The sequence below is a fragment of the Euprymna scolopes genome, chromosome 35 (genome assembly GCF_053919585.1).
Source record: "Euprymna scolopes isolate OS-2025 chromosome 35, ASM5391958v1, whole genome shotgun sequence".
NCBI lineage: Eukaryota > Metazoa > Mollusca > Cephalopoda > Sepiida > Sepiolidae > Euprymna > Euprymna scolopes.
Window position 1 is genome coordinate 20,407,626 of NC_136516.1, and position 20,670 is coordinate 20,428,295.

The following is a 20,670-nucleotide window of genomic DNA, read 5'->3' on the forward strand; positions in this document are numbered from 1 at the left end:
ATTTAGGTAAACCAAGTCCACTTCTGGCGTCTTAACTTTGAGTGCTGAATTTTTAGACTTAACCTAAACCCAGATCAACTTCTAGAACTACTTCATATTTCAACTGATCAGAAGAAGATGGGTGAGAAGCAATACCAGAATAGAAGGTGGTGTCATCAGCATCAATATTAATTTTCTAAATAATATTTTCTAGAAGATGATTGATGCAGAGAAAAAAAACAGAATAGAACCCTGAAGAACAGCAACATTTTCTTTGAACTGCACGACTGTGGAGCTCTGTTCCATTTTCCCACCTTCCAACTGACTACAATATAGTTGTCTTCAAGTCTAACGTAGACAAATTCTTGATGAGCTATCCCTTTATGTAATCCAATTTACCGGATTTCCACTGCTAGCAGTTGCTGCGACATGTTCCCCTTGACCACTGTACACTCATTAACCTTTATCCTCGAGGGGCCTTGATAAGTGGTGGCTCCTTTGTAAAAAAAAAAAAAAGGAAAAAAAGAATGAAGAGACGCAATTCAGAATCACTCACAAACTTCAATCAGAAAAGCAAAAAAACCTTAATATATTATTTAATTATTGAAATTCTTTTGGAGATGAGTAATTTGTATATTTTGTTTATTTATTTGAAGACTGTTATCCTCATCTTTTATAGTGCTTGTTTCACGACGTTTCGGCCAACTATTCCTCCGGCTTTTGTCAGGTTGTTAACAGCGACAGGATAAGAATGCTGAATCTCCTAACTGCATCCTCAGTAATTACTGCCTTCCATAGTTGTTGTCTCACCACGTTTTGGCCAACTAATCCTCTGGCCGGCTTTTGGTAAAAACACAACTATAAAAAAGATGAGAAAAATAGTCCGCAAATAAAAAAAAAAACTTAATGTCAAGAACTTCACCACCAATACCATAACCATGAAGTTTGTCTGCTTTCCAGCTGACTATAATATGGTCGTCTTCAAGTCTTGAAGTCTTGATGAGCCGTTCCCCTTAAGTAATCCAATTTACCAAATTTCCACTACTAACAATTATTACGACATTGTCCCATTAACCACTGTATGCTTAATAACCTTTATCCTCGAGTGGCCTCTGGGCCTTGATAAGTGATGACTCCTTTGTAAAAAAAAAAGACCAGAATGCCATATTCTTTGAAACACCTTCAAAAAATCAAGTTCAATGGCACTATCTTCTCCTGAATCTATATATCTGTAAAAGTGAGAATGTATACGTGAGGACAATTCTCAACCTATATACTCAACAAATTTTTGATCTACAGACATTTTTTTTTTTTTTTTTGACACAGTGATCACCACTTGAAATTTGGAATATAGGGTATTCAGACACGTGAAAAACTTTTTAATCGATTTTCATTCCAGAAAAAAAGGGCTGCTAAGGGATCAAAATTGAAAAATTGTTAGATGAGGGTCGTTAGATTTTTATTTGTTTTCTGACTGTTTCATGACTGTGCATGCACAATTAGCCCACATTATGTAAAGAATAAGTAGGGCTGAAAACACTTTTTAAAGATCGTGTCAAGCTGGCCTAATGGTTATCATGTTTGACTCACTGTCTTTTTGGTTTTGATCTCAACTCGAGTAATTTTTTGAACTTACAAGAAATGAAGTGTTTAGAAAAAAGGGCGTAATACTCACATGCACATGTCTCAGTTTCTGTATGAAGTAAAGTTTTATGTGTATTTTAAAACCGGGCAACGCCGGGTGGCTTGCTAGTTATCCATAAACTGACCGATCTGCTCAGTTATAACATTTAAGAGATTAACTGTTGAAGTAAACCATCAAAGCTATATTGAACTAAATAGGCCCAGATTTTCTAGAAAAATTAACAAGCTTACCGTTGACCAACTTTTCCAAAAAAAAATTGCTAATAACAGGGAGGAGGCCAACAAGGCGATACTTAGTTCGGTCAGGCGGATCACCATCATTTTTAAAGACAGGAACAACAGAGGACTCCTTCCAACAAGAAAGGAAACAGGTGTGAGACAAACAGAGATTGGATAAAAAAAAGATTACCTGACTACAACTTGGACGTCTTCAAGTCCAACATAAACAAACTCCTGACAAATCGCCCCCTTAAGTAAGACACTCTATCAAAACCCCCAATACTAATGGTTACTACAATACTATCTCATTGATTACTGTACACCCAATAACCCTTATCCTTGAGTGGCCTTCGGGCCTTGATAAATGGTGACCTCCATGTAAAAAAAAAAAAAAAGAAAAGAAAAAGTCTCATAACTATCCCGATGATGCTGGTTAAACGATGGGCATTGTCATAGGCTTGGCTAGAAGACCAAAATGCCACACTTCGTAGCTTAGTGGGGGATGCCCTTTTCTCTTCCCTGCAACCTCTTTCCCACAGAAGAGACATAGAGAGCCTGCCCCTGCTTTATCCTTATTTTCATGGCAGGTGCTCATCTGAGCTTCAATCTATGGTTCTCCCCTCTCCAGACTTTCACAAAAAACACTCGTCTAGCCAGAACCACTATCAACAATTTCCCACACTCTTTATCTGTGCCTACACCTAAACGTAGATTCCATGAATAGGGTTTCTTTCTTAGAATTGCTCGCCTGTGGAACTCTATTCCGATTGACTGCTTTCCAGCTCACTACAATCTGATTGTCTTCAAGTCCAACATGAACAAGTTCTTATTGAACCGTCCCCCTAAGTAATCCAAGTTACAAAATTCCCACTAATGTTTACTATGCAAAAATCACAATGACTAATGTGTGCCCATTAACCCTTATCTTCGAGTAGCCTCTGGGCCTTGATAAGTGGTGACCCCCCCCTCCATGTAAAAAAAAAAAAATTGGTCGAACACCTTTGAAATGTCAAGTGCAATAGACCTATCCTCTTCTGAATTATTCATAAACCAATAGAGTTACAAAAAATAAACAATCAACTGTTTAATGTAATCCATAAAAGCCACAATGAACATCACTAAAGAGGGCCCGACTTTCCAGAAAATCAACAAACTTGTTGACGATACTGATTAAAGAAACTAGGACAGAAAGCACTAACAAACAGTATTTTCATTTAAAAAATAAGTTACTTACTATTTGTTTAATTAATTAATTAATTAATTAATTAACAATTGATTTTAGTACAACAGGGCTGTAGGCTGAATTAAATATTAAATTCCTCCTAAAGAAATCAGACTGAATAAAATTGCCAGCAAGTAGAAGTAGTTGTAGATTGGGGCATTTTTGTAAGAAGAATCGAGTAGGTTAACTAGATAATATAACTGTATAAAACTATTATTATTATTAATGGCTCACATGGAGCTTTCACACAAGTCAACAAACGATCTGATTGGAAACCTGTGGTGTTCTCTGGAAGCTGAGTGAGAACAAGTCTCCCCAGACGTCCAGCTCTCTCTACCACGTTCGATAGCATTTGCAAATGAATTTGCATCATCGCAACAGCCGCCTTACCATTGATTTCTCACTGGTAGTGGCCATTGGTTTATACTGGAATTTGAGTGGCACTCAGCCTCCCAAAGTCCCAGTTCTCTTTGCGCTTGTCCAGCCGAGGTCTGGTTGGCACTCGCTCCTCAGTCCTTCAGTCCTTATTGACCCTTTTCAGCCCTTTGGTATCATTTTTTTGGGGAGGGGCGGTGATGAAACAATGGGGGGGGATGTATGATGGGGGGTGTAGAACTTGTAAATATGCAGTTTCGGTGTTCTTCATTCTCTGTAACGCTTATTTGTTATATTGTCTTGTATTATTCTCTGAATTCAAGGGTTTTCCTTAATATTTCAATCGTTTTCATTATCGTTAGTCATTGTACTTTTGCAGTTATTCCTCCGATTCCAATTTCTGACATTCTTTTTTCGAAATTTTTTGGAATTGTTCCTAGTGCTTCTACTATTATCGGTACTATTTTGATTTTCTTCATCATCCAAATCCCTTTTAACTTTCTGGCTAGTTCTGTGTATTTGCTTCGTTTCTCCTTTTCTTTCATACTCACCCTGTGGTCAGCTGGACTGCAAAGTCTACGATTTGACAGGATTTTTCTTTCTTGTTAATTATTACGACATCTGATCTTCTTGCTTGGATGGGTTTGTCTGTCTGTCTGTCCATGTCCCATAGGATTTTGTGGTTCTCGTTTTCGAGTTCTATTGCGGGGTTTATGCTTGTACCATTTGTCTGTACGCTCGAAATGCAGTCGTGTGCACAATTCCCAGTGTACCACCCTCCCACTTGGTCATGCCTGTTTTTGTATTCCTTTTGGGCAGGTTTGCTGCATTCACTTACTATATGGTTTATCGTTTCGGCTGTTTGACCACAGAGTATGCATTTGCTGTTTTCTTGTGTTTTATCGATCCTTGCTTTGATATGGTTGGTTCTTATCGAGTTATCTTGTGCTGCAGTTATTAGAGATTCTGTTTCTCGGTTTATATGTCCTTTTCGCATCCATGTCCAGATGTTTTCGTTGTCCTCATCTTTTGTCATTCTTATGAATCTTCCGTGGAGTTGTTTCTCTTCCCATTTCTCTTTTCTCGTTTTGTCGTTTGTCTCTCTGTTTTCTGTTTTGTTTTTTTCAGTGTCTCTCGCTGCCATAATTATCCTTTCAGTGTTTTGCATTATGTATTTTTCTAGTTCTTTTGTCGTGTCCCTCACACAATCTTCTATACAGATCAGTCCTCTCCCGTCGTCTTTCCTTTTGACGTAGAGTCTGTCAGTTATTATTATTATTATTATTATTATTATTATTATTATTAGTAGTAGTAGTAGTAGTAGTAGATCTTTTTAATTTTTACGATTATTATTTTGTTTAATATTATTGTTCCTATTTACAATGTCTCCCCACGGGACAGAGTTAGACACCAGGGTCGTTTTTTAATGTGGAGAAAAGGAACCAAAATAAAAATTGTCCCAGTCGTGAAGCATTTCTCCTCCACTGACAGAGAACAAGAAATTAAAGTGCAGCCTCTGAAGAACAGATACTACACTTTGCTCTTGACCTGAAGGCTGTTTAATATTATTGTTATGGCTGTTGTTAATATTACTATTATGATGGTTGTTGGTATTATTATTATAATTATTATTATTATTATTATTATTATTAGTGGCAATAGTAGTAGTAGTAGTAGTAGTAGTAATAGTAGCTTTTTAATTGCTATGATTATAATTACTATTCTTTTTGTTTAATATTATTATTATTGCTATTTATTATTAGTAGTAGTAGTATAACAGATTGGGCTGTATGGTAGCAAGAATCAAGTAGGTTAACTAGATAATATTACTATATGAAATTATTATTATTATTATTATTATTATTATTAGTAGTAGTAGTAGTAGTAGTACTAGTAGTAGTAGTAGTAGCAGTATTTTTTTAACATTAATATTAATGTTAATATATATTAATATTGTTAATTAATGTCATTATTATTCTTCTTATTATTCTTATTTCTTTGTTTATTATTATTATTGTTATGATTGTTGTTGTTGTTGTTATTATTATTATGGTTGTTAGTAATATTACTATTATTATTATTATTAGTAGTAGTAGTAGTAGTAGGAGGAGGAGGAGGAGAAGAAGGGGAGGAGGAGGAGTAATAGTAATACAGCTGGAATTGGAATACACCCTACTATGGCCTGATTGTCACAGCTGGTGAATTTCAAAAATACAATCTGGACGTGAGAACACTTTATAAGAATGATATGCAATAAGATTCTGTTTTAAAATTGGGGGAAAAAAATGAGACAATTTGAGGAGATGAAAGACGCTGTGACGAGGGTCATTGACATGCTCACACAAGAGAACTTCCATGGGACCTTCCAGAAGTTGTTGGAATGGTAGAACAAGAGCATTGCAGCTGGGGGAGATTACTTCGAAGGAGGATAAGAGTTTCATGTGTGTACTATCAATAAAAGTGCCTATACGAAAAAAAAAAGTCTGGAAACTTATTGAAGGCATCTTGTAGATTATTTCATCCAGTCATTGTAATCTATTATTGTTGGTCTGATTGTTGTTATTATCATTATTATTAGTTCAACTAGTTCAAGGTTGGGTCTGGGAATCTCTTGTTGACCTCATTTCCCACCAAAAGCCGAGAGCTTAGCGAACTAGTTAAAACTAAAATAAAACCAGATTTCTTGTTTATTTTTGGAGAAAAGCATGAAAGATCTCAATAGAATAGTTATATTTCAGAGTAACATAGGATGTTTTTTTCCACCTCATATTAATACTGATCAAAATAATAATAATAATAATAATAATAAAAACTGGGTGCTTCTTCATTATAAGAGCGAAATTCTAAAATGGAAAAATTGAATTTCAAGTAAAATCAATGGTATCTACTTAATTGTCATGTCGCAGTGAGGAACATATTCAAAGATTATGAAAAAGAATGATTTAGAAAATTAATTATTAATGAAAATAGTTTTCGAACTTAATCAGTAAACACTGAGTATTGCAAAATAAAAAGAAGCAGGAGAGTTCGACTCGTAACAAGGGAGGTAATAATTTTCTGAAATTTTAGGTCAATTTAGCAAACCTCAATTTTCGATAATCGTCTTCGAAACTGTTTTCATTAATAATTAATTTTCTACCTCATCGTTTTTCATAATCTTTGGATGTGTTCATTACTTCGACATTACAATTAAGTAGATTCCATTGGTTTCATTTGAAATTCAATAATTCGATTTTTGGATTTCGGTCTAATAAGGAAAAAAGCACCAAAATATTGAATCATCAATTTGCGAGGCAGTCAAACTGTTAATGGAGTTATACTGTCAAAAAAGAAGCCTTTTTCATAAAAGATGGAAATGTATGAATCTTACACGTAAGGAGAGTCAGGACTATACGACTTTTGCGTCTATAGTTAATAAGCACTGTGATGATTTCAAATTATCGTCATTAACGGCAGACATTTTCAAATACTTAATATTCACACAAGGTTTGATAGGCACAAAAAATGCTGATATAAGACATCGGGCTCTAAATAAATTGGAATTAAAACCTGATTTGACGCTTCAGAAACTGGCTGAAGATTGTCAGCAGTTCGTGGCAATGAAGCAAGATTTCCGAAACATAGAGGAAGCAGGCGTTGCTCACACTAAAAAAATACACTTCAAAAATAAAGGACACCCACCTGCCAGCAATTACCGACCAAGAGGCAAAAAGAACCTTTCACAAAATTATCAGGATAGACAAAATCCTAGGACCCCTTGTAGCAAATTGGATTCATTTGAAATTCAATAATTCGATTTTTGGATTTCGGTCTAATAAGTCAAAAAGCACCAAATAATTGAATCATCAATTTGTGAGAAATATCCGATTTTGTTATAGCTTTAAAATGGAATCATACTCTCTTCATGAATCTAAAAGTCTCATTTGAATTGATCTGCTTCAAAAGATCCTTCAAGTCAACTAGCTGGTAATATCGAAAACGGATTTCATCAAAAGCAATACATTTCACCTTTGAATGTGTAGTGACTGAATCACAAATAGTGATTCAGACAAACGCTAAAGACCAAATTGCTCTATTTGCTACACTCTTTCTATCTCTGCTTCGCTTTCTTCTTCACTTTCTAAAGCAAGTAAGCTTTCATAGGAACGTCTGAACTCAAAGTATTTTCCAACCAATGAAAATCGTCTCAAGCCCCCCAAAAAATAACAAGTCTATTTGAAAGGAAATAAATCAGTGCTAACTTAGGAAATCTTATGAGATTTGGCAAACAAAATCAGTTTTCTCACAACTTTACCAGCCGCACATGCATGAAAGAACTCAAGAACGTCTTTCTTATTCCCCCCCCCCCACTCCATGCCTTTGGGCTGAGGGAGGCGAAAAGAACTCAATGACTCACATACAAGCCTTCCTCATCTTGTTCCCATGTATTAACAAGGACAAGGTAAACCAACACAGGCATACATAATGCCATGCTGTCAAATACTCACATAAATATATTATGTATGCATATTATTCACACTACGAACATTTTGACTTGTAATAATTAATTCTAGTTTCGCACTATGAATATAAAAAGAACTTTATATTCTTATATGAAAATGTTTTGTTATAAAATTTCGTTTTTATCCATTTTTCATTTACAAAAATTTTTTTATGTTTTCGGTAGCACTTGCTAACTGGTGGCCCTTCTATTCTCATTATGTTTGATCTATTTCCATTTTTTTATGCATTTACACACAATTATATATATATATATATATATACAGAGTGTCCACAAAGTCTGGCTATTTAATGTAGTCAGACTTTGTGGACACCATGTAGATTATGTATCCAGACTTTGTGGACACCCTTTAGATTATGTAGCCAGTCTTTGTGGACACCCTTTAGATTATGTAGCCAGTCTTTGTGGACACCCTTTAGATTATGTAGTCAGACTTTATGGGCACCCTTTAGATTATGCAGCTAGACTTTGTGGACACCCTGTATATATGTATATATATATATATATATATGAGAAAGAAAATTAAAGCTTTAAGCTGAACTTTACAATCAAAATTTATTGTTCGGCTGAATACTCCAAAAGACAATTTACACAGATGATAAGAATAATAAGAATAGCATTCTTTGAAACTCCGCAGAATAAGGACTTTGTAAATTGTTTTTTTGGAGTATTCAGTCGAACAATAAATTTGGATTGTAAAGTTCAACTTAGTTTTAATTTTCTTTCTCTTATAATAAGCTCTACTCTCTATTGCATATTGAGCTTTTTTTAATTCGGTTGGGATTACATTTTCTATATATAAATACTGCTATTTATATTAGTTTGAAGTTTACCATTGTGTATATCAGGTAAACACTACACCCCTTTATTTATATATATATATATATATATATATATATAGTAAGTTATAAAATATATGTTATAACTTACTAACTATCTCTACCTACGTATTGAGCACTGTTGAAGTAAATACTTAAAGTTTACACATAAATTTATACTTTCGTATATTAATTTATGTGAGTAAATGAAGTAGTTATATATATTTATATTGCATGCCTACTAAATACTATCCACTTCTGTCTGAGGTCTCTGTATAGGATTTGTCAGAGGTTCTGGCATGAGAATACTTCTAATTGGAAGTAAACCCTGACCAAATATTTAAAAAATATGGTGTGTTGTCTCCCCAAGCCATCCAACACATTCCTCAGCTTGCAAACGGGGACACCTCCTCTATTTATAGAGAGCAGCTTCTAATATCAAATAAGAAACTGTGAACAATGAGGAACAAACTAACTAATAAAAAATGAGTAAAAATAAACCTAGCAAGTTGGCACTTAGGATAAAAAGTGCGCTTCAACCCGTTTATACACCAGGGGGGAAGAGATAAGAAATGGTGTAAACCTTCTCTTCTCTGGAAGTGACACGATACTTATGACAGAGGTTAACCAGGATCCGCCATCATGCCTTGATAAGGAAGGCCCTGGCACCCTATCATCACTAATTCTAGCAATTAAAAAACGCAGAGGGTTAAAAGCCCAATCATGGTCAGTTGCAGAAAAGAAGGTCCTATTGTTTTGTTATGCAAAGTTTTAAAAGTGGAGTGAAACATTAAACGTGATCCTTAGCGAGAAGATAAAAAAAAAACTAACCTCCCAGAAGACAAGATTTGTTGATTTTGTTCCTTCGTGAAAACACAACTTTTACACCCAATACAAAGAATTTATCGTTGTCCAAAATGACTCATACCAAGGTCAAGGGGCCAAAACTACTTCCCTGTGAATGGATCCTAGCAGCCAACACTGAATGGAGGAGCTTCTTCATAAGTGCATTACGTATTCATGACCTATGTAAAGCTAGATTGACCTCTTACTATTCTATAAATCTGGTGTAGGGTTAATTAATTGGAATCGGAATCAATATTGGAATCAGAGAAATTTGTGTTTATTTTCCACTGTAATCCATTATTGTTAGTCTTATTGTTATTGAACATGAAGCATGTATTGTATGCATACATGTTAACACGTGTATTGATAGGGATATAACAGTTCAGGGAATAACAATAAAATTGTCGCCCTAAAAAATATGATATGATTCCATTTCCGTTTGATAAAAACTGGTTTTCTTTTTTTGTTGAAGAACATCTACTAGTTGGCCAGTTGTGTACAAATCCCAAGAACGATAGAAGCCTTCTATCATGTCTGACACAATGTTCAACAAGCGAGATCAGAGATGTGCTGCTGTATGACTCATGTTCTCGATCCAAATTATGACAAAAGAAACATTGTCAGCACCTTCAAAATGCAAATCCAGATGGTTCAATGCTTGAGAGCACAGCTCAACGAAGTTTCTAGCCATGGTTATGGTCTTTGGTGTGGTTTTAAATGAGGGCCACATCATGCCACTTCACATCTTCAAAGTCAGCTTGAAAGTTTACACTAACATGTACCTGGATGTGCTAAAGAGAGTAATGATCCCCTGGTGTAATCAGGTGGTCTCTGGCAGATCCTGGGTGTGGCTGCAGGACTCGGCGCTGGCCCACAAGTCCAAAGAAACCCAGGCTTGACTTCAGAAAGTAGTGCTATGCCTTGTACTCTTCTCTCACTGGCCATTCTCCTCCCCTGACCTGAACCCGCTGGACTACTTTGTCAAGAACATCACCAACATGACCTCTCACTACACCAAAGCCAACCTGATTGCCGCCATCCGCCGAGCATTTGCTGAGTTCCCGCCGACACTTGTAGAAAAGACATGCTCCCAGTTCTAGACTCTTATCGAGGCCGTGATTGAGAGGCTGAAGGCGGTTACATTGAATGGATGTCAGCTCTACTATATAATCAGGTTACCTGAATTGATTGTTTTCAAAAAAGTTTTAAAATAAAGCTGTGGTATTGTTTGCTTTAGGGTGAAATTTATCGTTCCACTCTATAGTAGTAGTAGTAGTAGTAGTAGTAGTGGTATTGCATGTGTTAAACACCCACCCACACACCTGTGTATACACATCATGCATTGGGTTGTATTGAAGCGACTAACTTCGAGATTTGTTTTATCTAAATTCACAAGCGGTGACGAGGCAAACTAATCCACCTTCTTAATGCCTTTTCCCAACGATTTTTTTTTGCAGATTTCTTCTTTTCGGTGCATTAGTCTACCCTGGTAATTGTCCGTCATATAAAAGATAATATAACATAATTTTGTTTTCTTGTTTTTAGTATAAATCAGTTAATGGTTGGGTTTTATTATTTGTTTCTTACAAAAACAGGACATACTCTTCCTTAACATTACCGCTAACCAAAAGTGTTATGGTGTGTCCGCCCTACAGATAATAATGAACTCTTCCATTTACTATAAAGACCGGGGGGGGTGAATATCTCTAGCACATAGGTTGTTTGCTAGTCATGCACACGTGCCAGTCGGACGTATAGTCATACTTTTTATCTGTTGTATTTGATTTTCTGTTCAATATATTTTATTCCCACTATTTACCGAGTTGCGTTTTTCTTCCAGATCCTTGTAGGACCACAGCAGTTCCCCCCCCCATTACTTGTGCTGATAATGAAATAAATATTGGTTGATTTTAAAAATAAAATTAAAATTCTTGCCCTCTCTATGGATACACAAGTGTATTTTTGCATTTGCAAAAATATGTGCACATATTACATGCGTATTTGAGATAATACGAACATTAAAAAACAAAACAAAAAGCAACAACAACTCTATAACAATACATATTTAGAGATTTAAAAAAGAATTAGAATCAGTAATTGCATCGGATTCAGAAATTTAGAATAGAATCGATGATTGTATCTGATTCTGGAATTTATACAAAATCGGTAATTGTATCAGATTTGGGAATTTAGAATTGAATTGGTAATTGTATCGGAATGGGGAATTTAGAACAGAATCGGTAATTGTGTTGAATTCAGGAATTTAAAAAGGAATAAGTACTTGAATCGAAATTGGGAATTTAGAACAGAATCGGTAATTGTATTGGATTTCGGAATTTAAGACAGAATCGGTAATTTAGAATAGAATCGGGAATTTAAAACAGAATTGGGAATTTAGAAGAGAATTGGTAATTCTCTTGGAATCAAGGAAAAAATATAAGAATTGTCCCAATATGAACATAAAGTAAAGTAAGAATAAGTTGACGATGACAGAAAACGTTCGTATTATTTGGATTCTTCAGACTACGGTTTTATAACGTGTCAGTCAATGTAACCTCTGACCTTCTTTCGCAAGAACTCGTGGCATAATGGATAAAGTACTCAGTAAAATTTAGTTGCAAGTTACACTCTTCTGGGGGTTATGGTTCAATCCTCAGTGTGGCGCTTACAAATTACGTAGTACTTCTACTAAGTCACGGCTAACAGAACGAGAGTATGCTACACCCTGTGGATTAAATAAAGGGTTCCATTCAAATTTCTGTGCAGATTCCTATGAGCTCGACAGAAAGATTTCTGATGGTTGACAAGATATACCTGAAGAAGATCGGAGGTTACATCGACCAAAACGTTGCGAAAATAACACTCAAGATGAGAACACTAAATTTAAATAATACGAACATTCTTAACAATCACATATCTGATTGCGTATCATCAATTAAAATAATACGAACATTCTTAACAATCGCATATCCGATTGCGTATCATCAATTTAAATAATACAAACAATCTTAACAATCACATATCCGATTGCGTATCATCAATTTAAATAATACGAACATTCTTAACAATCACATATCCGATTGCGTATCATCAATTTAAATAATACGAACATTCTTAACAATCGCATATCCGATTGCGTATCATCAATTTAAATAATGCGAACATTCTTAACAATCACATATCCGATTTCATGTCATTTACAGAAACTTAATTTTACTTATGTGAACAACATATTTTATAGTTTGTATTTAATTCCTCAACAGACCATTTCTTTTTATTTATTTATTTTGTTAGTTTCAGTTAGCTTCAACCTCTGTCCCATCGACGTAATGTTGCATCCCTCTGCCTGTTCTACAAGTATTTTAATCGTGAATGCTCTGACCAGCTACAAGTCCTTGTACCTCCTCAACGTAAATACCCTCAACAAACCGGACAAGCAGCAAGATCCCACCCCTACACAGTAGAGATCCCTAGATATAAGAAAGCCTTCTACTCTAATAGTTTCTTCCGCAGAACTGCTAGACTTTGGAACTCCCTTCTGAGTTCCTGCTTTCCCAACTGTACTGACATGCAGAAGTTCAAGTGTAATGTAAACAGATATCTCGCTGCTCAACTCCCTACATAGTATTCCTGCAACTTATGTCCCCGATAGTAGCCCCCTATATCAAAGTGGCACTGTGCCTTGTTTGGGGTGAAAATGAAATTAAAAGAAAAAAAAGTTTTATTTATTTGTTTTTTTATATAAATCCTAGTAGTGTTTGTTTTACAAACGGTTATTTGAAATTATTTGTTCCATTATTTATTTTCAAGGTTTTTTTTTTTTTGGAGAATGGACCTGTAAATTCATCCTTGACCGTTCGTCCAATCGTCTGTCCACACTTTTCTCAATGACTACGCCTTTGGATTTTTTGAAGTTTTGCACAAACATTAAACATAATATGAGTTAAAAAAGTAACAGAACGGATTTCCCCGGAAAACTCCGGTTACCCCCTCCCCCTAGGAGTGCCTTTCAGGTTAAAATGACTAAAATTGACACTTTTGTGCTTATTAAAAAAAATTGATGCCTTGGATTTTTATAAAACTTTCTGAAAAGTTGTAACTAACTGATTTCTATATAATTTTGTTTGTCTATACTTCACGATAACTCTTAGGTGTGCCCGGGGGCTCTTTTAGGGTAAATAAAAACATTTTTGGTACTACTTTACCATATTTGTCAAAAAAATATCTGTAATGTCTATTTAGCAGTTTTTCATGATGCTGAACTCAAATTTAAATATGTTGAGGCCTTGGGGACTTTGGGGGCTAAATGGGGGGGGGGGACAATGATGGACTTAGTCATTTCTTTTTTTGCATGGTGCAAAACTCAAATTCATATGTTAAGGTCTAAAACTGCACCGTTTGTTCATTTTCACCAGGATTTGACGTCTTCTGGGGACTTTTGATGCTAAATGGGCGGGGGAAGGGCAAATGCTGAACTTAGGCATTTTTGTTATGCCTCTTTCACTGTGCACTTACAGGAGACCATACATGCTTCACTTTTTTTTTTGTGTGTGTTTATTTTGGAATTAGATTTATTGAAATCCACCGAATAAAAATGGCTGATTGTCGGGCTTCCATTCGATTTTGACAAAAACAACTGCCTTCACTTCTCAACTTTTCACAAAGAATTTTTTTCTCGGCAAAACAAAATGGCTGACCATAGATATGGGCGTTTTATTGTTAAAAAAAATGAAAAACTTGAATTGTTCAAAGCTTAAATTCATAAATAAGTATACTGTGTACGGTGATGTTATGCACTTACAAAACGGCAATCCTACGTAATTATGTATTGGTTTTAACGGCACATATCAAACACAGCACTTATGAACACACACATACACACACATAATTCAGAATTGCATATTATTATTGTTATGACTCCATAGAAAAGATATTACATGTGAATATTGTGTGTGTGTGTGTGTGTGTGTGTGTGTGTGTGTGTGTGTGTGTGTGTGTGTGTGTGTGTGTGTGTGTGAGATGGGAATAATGGAAATAGTATTCCGAGGAGATAAAGAGATAAAAAAGGAACAAACCAAGTCACATGTCCATCAATGTTTCGTCTTTATTGAAAGACTTCAGAAGAAGTCTTACAATGAAGATGAAACATTCTTCTGAAGTTTTACAATAAAGACGAAATGTAGATGGACATGTGACTTGGCTTGTTCTTTATATATATATATATATATATATATATATATATGTGTGTGTGTGTGTGTGTGTGTGTGTGTGTGTGTGTTATTTGCATAAAATATGTTTTATCAATTATATTTCACTCTTTGTGTATACCAATCCTTTTTGCTTAGACAGTCGATGTACGTTAAAGATAACAAGAGAACCACCCCATATATATATATATATATATATATATATATATATATATATATATATATATATATGCAGAACAATAGTATAGTTACATTCCAAGATGCAAATATTTATTTTTCATGCAAAACATCTTCTCCAGCATGTTAAAGTTTCGATACATTTTTTTACAGATCTTTTTCGTTATGCAGAAACGAACGGTTATTATTATGTCAACACCGGTTCTTTTCATGCATATACTCTTAAGAAAAATTAGAAATTCTTTGCTTAGATAGAAAAAAAAAATGCATGACAATATAATGTCGCAAGAAGAAAAAAAATTCATAGAAGACTCAACATCATGTGTTGGTTCTGGCAGCCATCTTGATTCTATTGTAAAGCTAGACTAATTTTATTCAACGTATGAATTAAAGTGTTTTGAAATATTTTTTATTCTACAAAGAATTACTTACTATTATTATTACCTTTACTTTATCTCTCTCTCTCTCTCACTCTCTCTCTCTCTCTCTCTATATATATATATATATATATATATATATATATATATATATATATATATATATATATATATATAAGTTAGAAAAGCATTTCATCCAAGGCATGAAAATTGTTAAACAAAATGTTTTTACTATAGGCTTTAAAAATAAAGATACAAGATTCAATTTGAAATTTATTTATCTTCAAAGTGCACTTTTATACATTTTACAAAGTAAGGTATAAAAATGTAATTAAAGCCTATGGTAAAAACATTTTGTTTAACGATTTTCATGCCTTGGATGAAATGCTTTTCTAACTTGTATCGTATCTTTTTAAGATTATATTTAATTTAATTTATTAATTTGGATATTAAAAAAAATGAATGTGGTTTTGCATGTATTTATAAAAACTCTCCTACTCTCTATTTCAGTTTGTATTTCTCCTCACACCACAACTCTTTTTTGCAACTTCCTCTTTATCATACATGTCTGAATTATGAGAAAATCCGAATTTTTTTAATAAAAACTTTATTTAGATTAAATTTTTAAAAACTTCTTTCAGAATAGAAAATCTTTACAATTTAATAAGAAACATATTTCATATAGGTTTCATTAAAAATATTCAGTAGATAACAAGAAAAATAGAGATGAAAATTTCAAAAGGACTGTATAACTAGTTACGCTCAATAGTAGTCCTCGCCAGCGAAAGTCTTTGTTATTGTTATTCTACTATTATTATTATTTAAAACATTTTTGTGTCCTGCTCTTTCGCGCGAGGACTAATATATATATATATATATATATATATATATATAATATAAAGCTGAACGTCTGTGTGTGTGTCTGGTCACGAATAGGCTGCTATATGGTTGACTAGTATAGAAAACTGATCACATATAATGATAGAAGATGTATCGAGACACAGGAATGGGTATGTTTGATCTGGCATAATGATGATTCATTAAAATTGTGGGGTCTGTGTACACGCCTGGTCCACAAAGTATGGAAATAAAAAATTAAAAAAAACATTTACAAGTGTTTTTGATATAGATGTACATAATAATACTTTGTTAAGTATGTTTTAGTATGTTTTAACTTAAATAGGGATGGTATAATAAAATTGTGGGGTCTGCATTCGCGCCTGGCCTCCATAGAATGGAAACAGGCACAAACTTTAATAAAGACTTTTCATATCTATCTGCGTAAGTATACTTTGATAATTATGTTTCAGTTTGATATGGTATATCAATATGGTATAATAAAATTATGGGGTGTTCATTCGTGCCTGACCTCCATAGAATGGAAATATGTCACAAAGTTTAGCAAGGTTTTTTAATATAGATCCACAGAATATTGTGATAAGTGTTTCAGTGTGAACAGGTATGGTATAATAAATTATAAGGTTTATCTATTTTATTTTTATTTTCATCATATTTTGCTTTGGTTTTGATACCCCCAAATTGCATAAGTCTGACGCATCCTAACATGGATGAAATACGGAATATTCTGTATAGCTTAACTGCCATATATATTTTTATAACTTACTACTATATATATATATATATATATATATATATATAAGTGAAATTGTCTCTGTGTGTGTTTGTGTGTGTACATTTCTCTACCAAACTACTCTGTCAATTTTCAGTCTACAGACTCGAGATTTGACATAAGATGTATTGAAATTTGAGAAAATCTCTTTAATCGGTTTTCGGCCAGAAATTTGGCTGTCAAGGGGTCAATGTTTAACGATTTGATCTTTGAAGACTCTACCAAACTCCTCCACCAATTTTGGGTCGAAACACTTGAAATTTTAGATGTAGGTTACTTCAACGTGAATCAAACTTTTTAATTTTATTTGAGCCCAAAACAATATATCTTAAGGGGTCAAAATTGGGGTCAAAGTAAAAAACAAATTCGACCTTTGCGGTCTCTATCAAATTACCCAGCCAATTTTTGGTCTAAACATTTGAAATTTTACATAAAGTGTATTCAGATATAGGACAAGTTTTTTAATAAGTTTTGAGCCGAAAATTTGACTACCAAGGGGTCAAAGTTCAAAAGATATTACCTTTGTGGTCTCTAGCAAACTATTCAGCCAATTTTGGGTCTAAACATTTGAAATTTTACATAAAGGGTATTCAGACATGCATCAAGCTTTTTAATCAGTTTTGGGGCAAAAGTTCGCTGCCAAGTTGAAAGAATTTACCTTCTCAGACTCTACCAAACTCTTCCACCAATTATGGGTCTTAACATTTGAAATTTTAGAAGTAGGTTACCTGGACATAAGTTAAACTTTTAATATATATATATAATTTTATGTCAAATGAATCAATATACTTCAATTGTGTTTATCGATACTCAAGTAGAAATTATTTCGTATCTAAGGGGACTAGTTACTCGACTCAGCGAAAGGGAGGTAATTAAATTGGAAGTTTTAATAATTAATTCTCTTTTGTTTTAGATATATTTGTATTTGTTAACTCAAATATATTCATACATATACATTTTACATGTACAAGCACACACACACACACACACACACATATATACACACACACACACACACACACACACACATATATATATATATTTATATATTTATCTAATTAAAAGTTTGCCAAATTACTTTATATGTAAATTTCTAAGTTATACTATTTGTGATTTCAGTTAAATTATGATCCAATTTATATTTATAATTATTCAATATATGTTAAGCAAAACAATTATTTATTGTTCAATAATTGTTTAATAATTGTTTAATAATATCTTATGAATTTCTATCAGGTGCTTCAAGATATCTTGTCTATTATTTTTATGAGATCCTATTTTTTATCACTTACTTCCCTTGTGACTATTTATTTTATCTACTTATTTATTTATTTTATTACATTTATTTATTTTTAATTTCTTTTATTTATTTATTTTTATTTACTTATTTTATTTCATTTCTTTATTTTTAATTTCTTTTATTTATTTATGGTTTATTTCATTTATTTACTTATTTTATTTTTATTTACTTATTTCATTTCATTTATTTATTTTTAATTCCATTTATTTATTTTATTTTTATTTACTTATTTTATTTCATTTATTTATTTTTAATTTCTTTTATTTCTTTTATTTTTATTTACTTATTTTATTTACCTATTTATTTCATTTATTTATTTTGATTTCATTTATTTATTTATTTATTTATTTTATTTTTATTTACTTATTTTATTTCATTTATTTATTTTTAATTTCATTTATTTCTTTTTATTTCATTTATTAATTTTTAATTCCATTTATTTATTTATTCCTTTTTATTTACTTATTTTATTTCATTTATTTATTTTTGTTTCATTTATTTATTTATTTTTATTTACACCTTTTATTTTATTTACTTATTTTATTTAATTTATTTATTTTTAATTTCTTTTATTTATTTATTTTTATTTCATTTATTTATTTTTAATTCCATTTATTCATTTATTCATTTATTCATTTTTATATACTTATTTTATTTCATTTATTTATAAATAAGGTAAGGGGAATAGGTAGTAAAAAAAATGATAAAAAGATTTCACATCAATATGATAGAACTTTGACCTCTTAACAGCCAAATTTCTGGCCGAAAACAGATCACATTGATTTTCCCAAATCTCAGTACCCTGTATATCAAATTTCGAATCTGTAGGCTTAAAATTGACAGAGTTATTGCGTAGGGAAATGTACACAGACAAGTTTACTTATATATATATATATATATATATATATATATATATATATATATATATATATATATATATATATATATAAAGAAAAATAAAGAAAAATTACAATAAGTTTACCAAGGTAATCAAAATGGTAAACTTAAAATATATTATAAATATTAAAGAGTTAATATTTACAAATAAAGTAATCTCAACCAGATGTAAAAGCTCAATAAAACCGAAAAGGAAATAGAGCTTATAATATGAACAAATGATTAATAAAACATGTTAAAAGGCATCTTGAAAAAGAGTTAAAAAGATATTTAATTTTAAAAAAGGAAGCACAAGATAAGTGGATAGTCCTTAATCTGCGGAGTTTCAAAGAAATACTCTCCTTCTCATCAGAGGGCAGGAATTAGCAAAATGCGGGATCGGATTTTGCATATAAAAGTATTTAATGAAACTACAAGTAAGTCACAGATCTTACTTGGTTAAAAAAAAGGGTGAGGTAAGGGGAATAGGAGGTAAAAGAAAAATGATAAAAAGATTTCACATGAATGGATAGTCCGGTGAAGGGTAAAAAATCCAAGAATGGTAAAATCCAAACACGGTCGAATTAAAAACTTCAATCCAACAGGTAAGTTCCAAAGGAATCAAGTAACTGGAAAATGATCCAAAAGGAAGAATTCTTTGGAAAAAATCACAAATGGAATGAGTTCAAAATCAAGACGTTACACTCATTTATATATATATATATATATATATATATATATATATATATATATATATATATATATATATATATATGAGAATAAAGGAAATAATATCCCGACGAGATGGAGAGATGAAAAAGAACAAACCAAGTTATATGTATTGGAGAAAATAAAATACTAGTACAATATTTGAAAAAAATGTTAAATAAATCTCAACAATGACTTATTGAATCAGCGCTTATCACAAACTCAAACACAATTAAACAGCGTGCAGGTTTCTACCATTTATCGCCTTTAATATTTTACTGGTATTTTATTTTCTCCCATTTAATCATTCTGAGGAGGTCTTGAAATAAAGATGAAACGTTGATGAACATATAGCATGGATTGTTCCTTTTTCATTTCTCTACACACACGCACACACACGCACACACACACACACACGCATACACACACACAACGGTTCTTGCCAAATCACCAAAATTAAGCAATGCTGAGCCGTGCCAGTACCAAATGGGTGACCATTTGGGGAGGCTAGGCGCTGTATATATCATGCAGAGTTGCAGAAATTTCCAGGTTGTTATTTGGGGGCGCATTAATTCACTGGGAGAGATGCACTCCCAGTCTTCATTAAAACATGTATATAGAAGGAAACTCTGATGTAAAAACCTGCGGTCGACTGTATACTCTGTCCTGTGCATCGACAAAGGTTAGCAGTAACACCAAAAAGTATGAAGGGTTCTACACAAAGCCTTCACCACTATAAGCAAATCATTTTAGCAACTTGATGTGGTGGAAGCTCATACATCGAAATCGAC

The 20,670-nt window shown here is 32.8% G+C and overlaps 1 protein-coding gene across 4 annotated transcripts in view; it reads left to right on the plus strand.

Moving 5' to 3' along the window:
* Positions 1-20,670, plus strand: part of LOC145259726 (protein virilizer homolog) — a 239,719-nt gene that overhangs the window by 17,101 nt on the left and 201,948 nt on the right. The window lies entirely within an intron of this gene.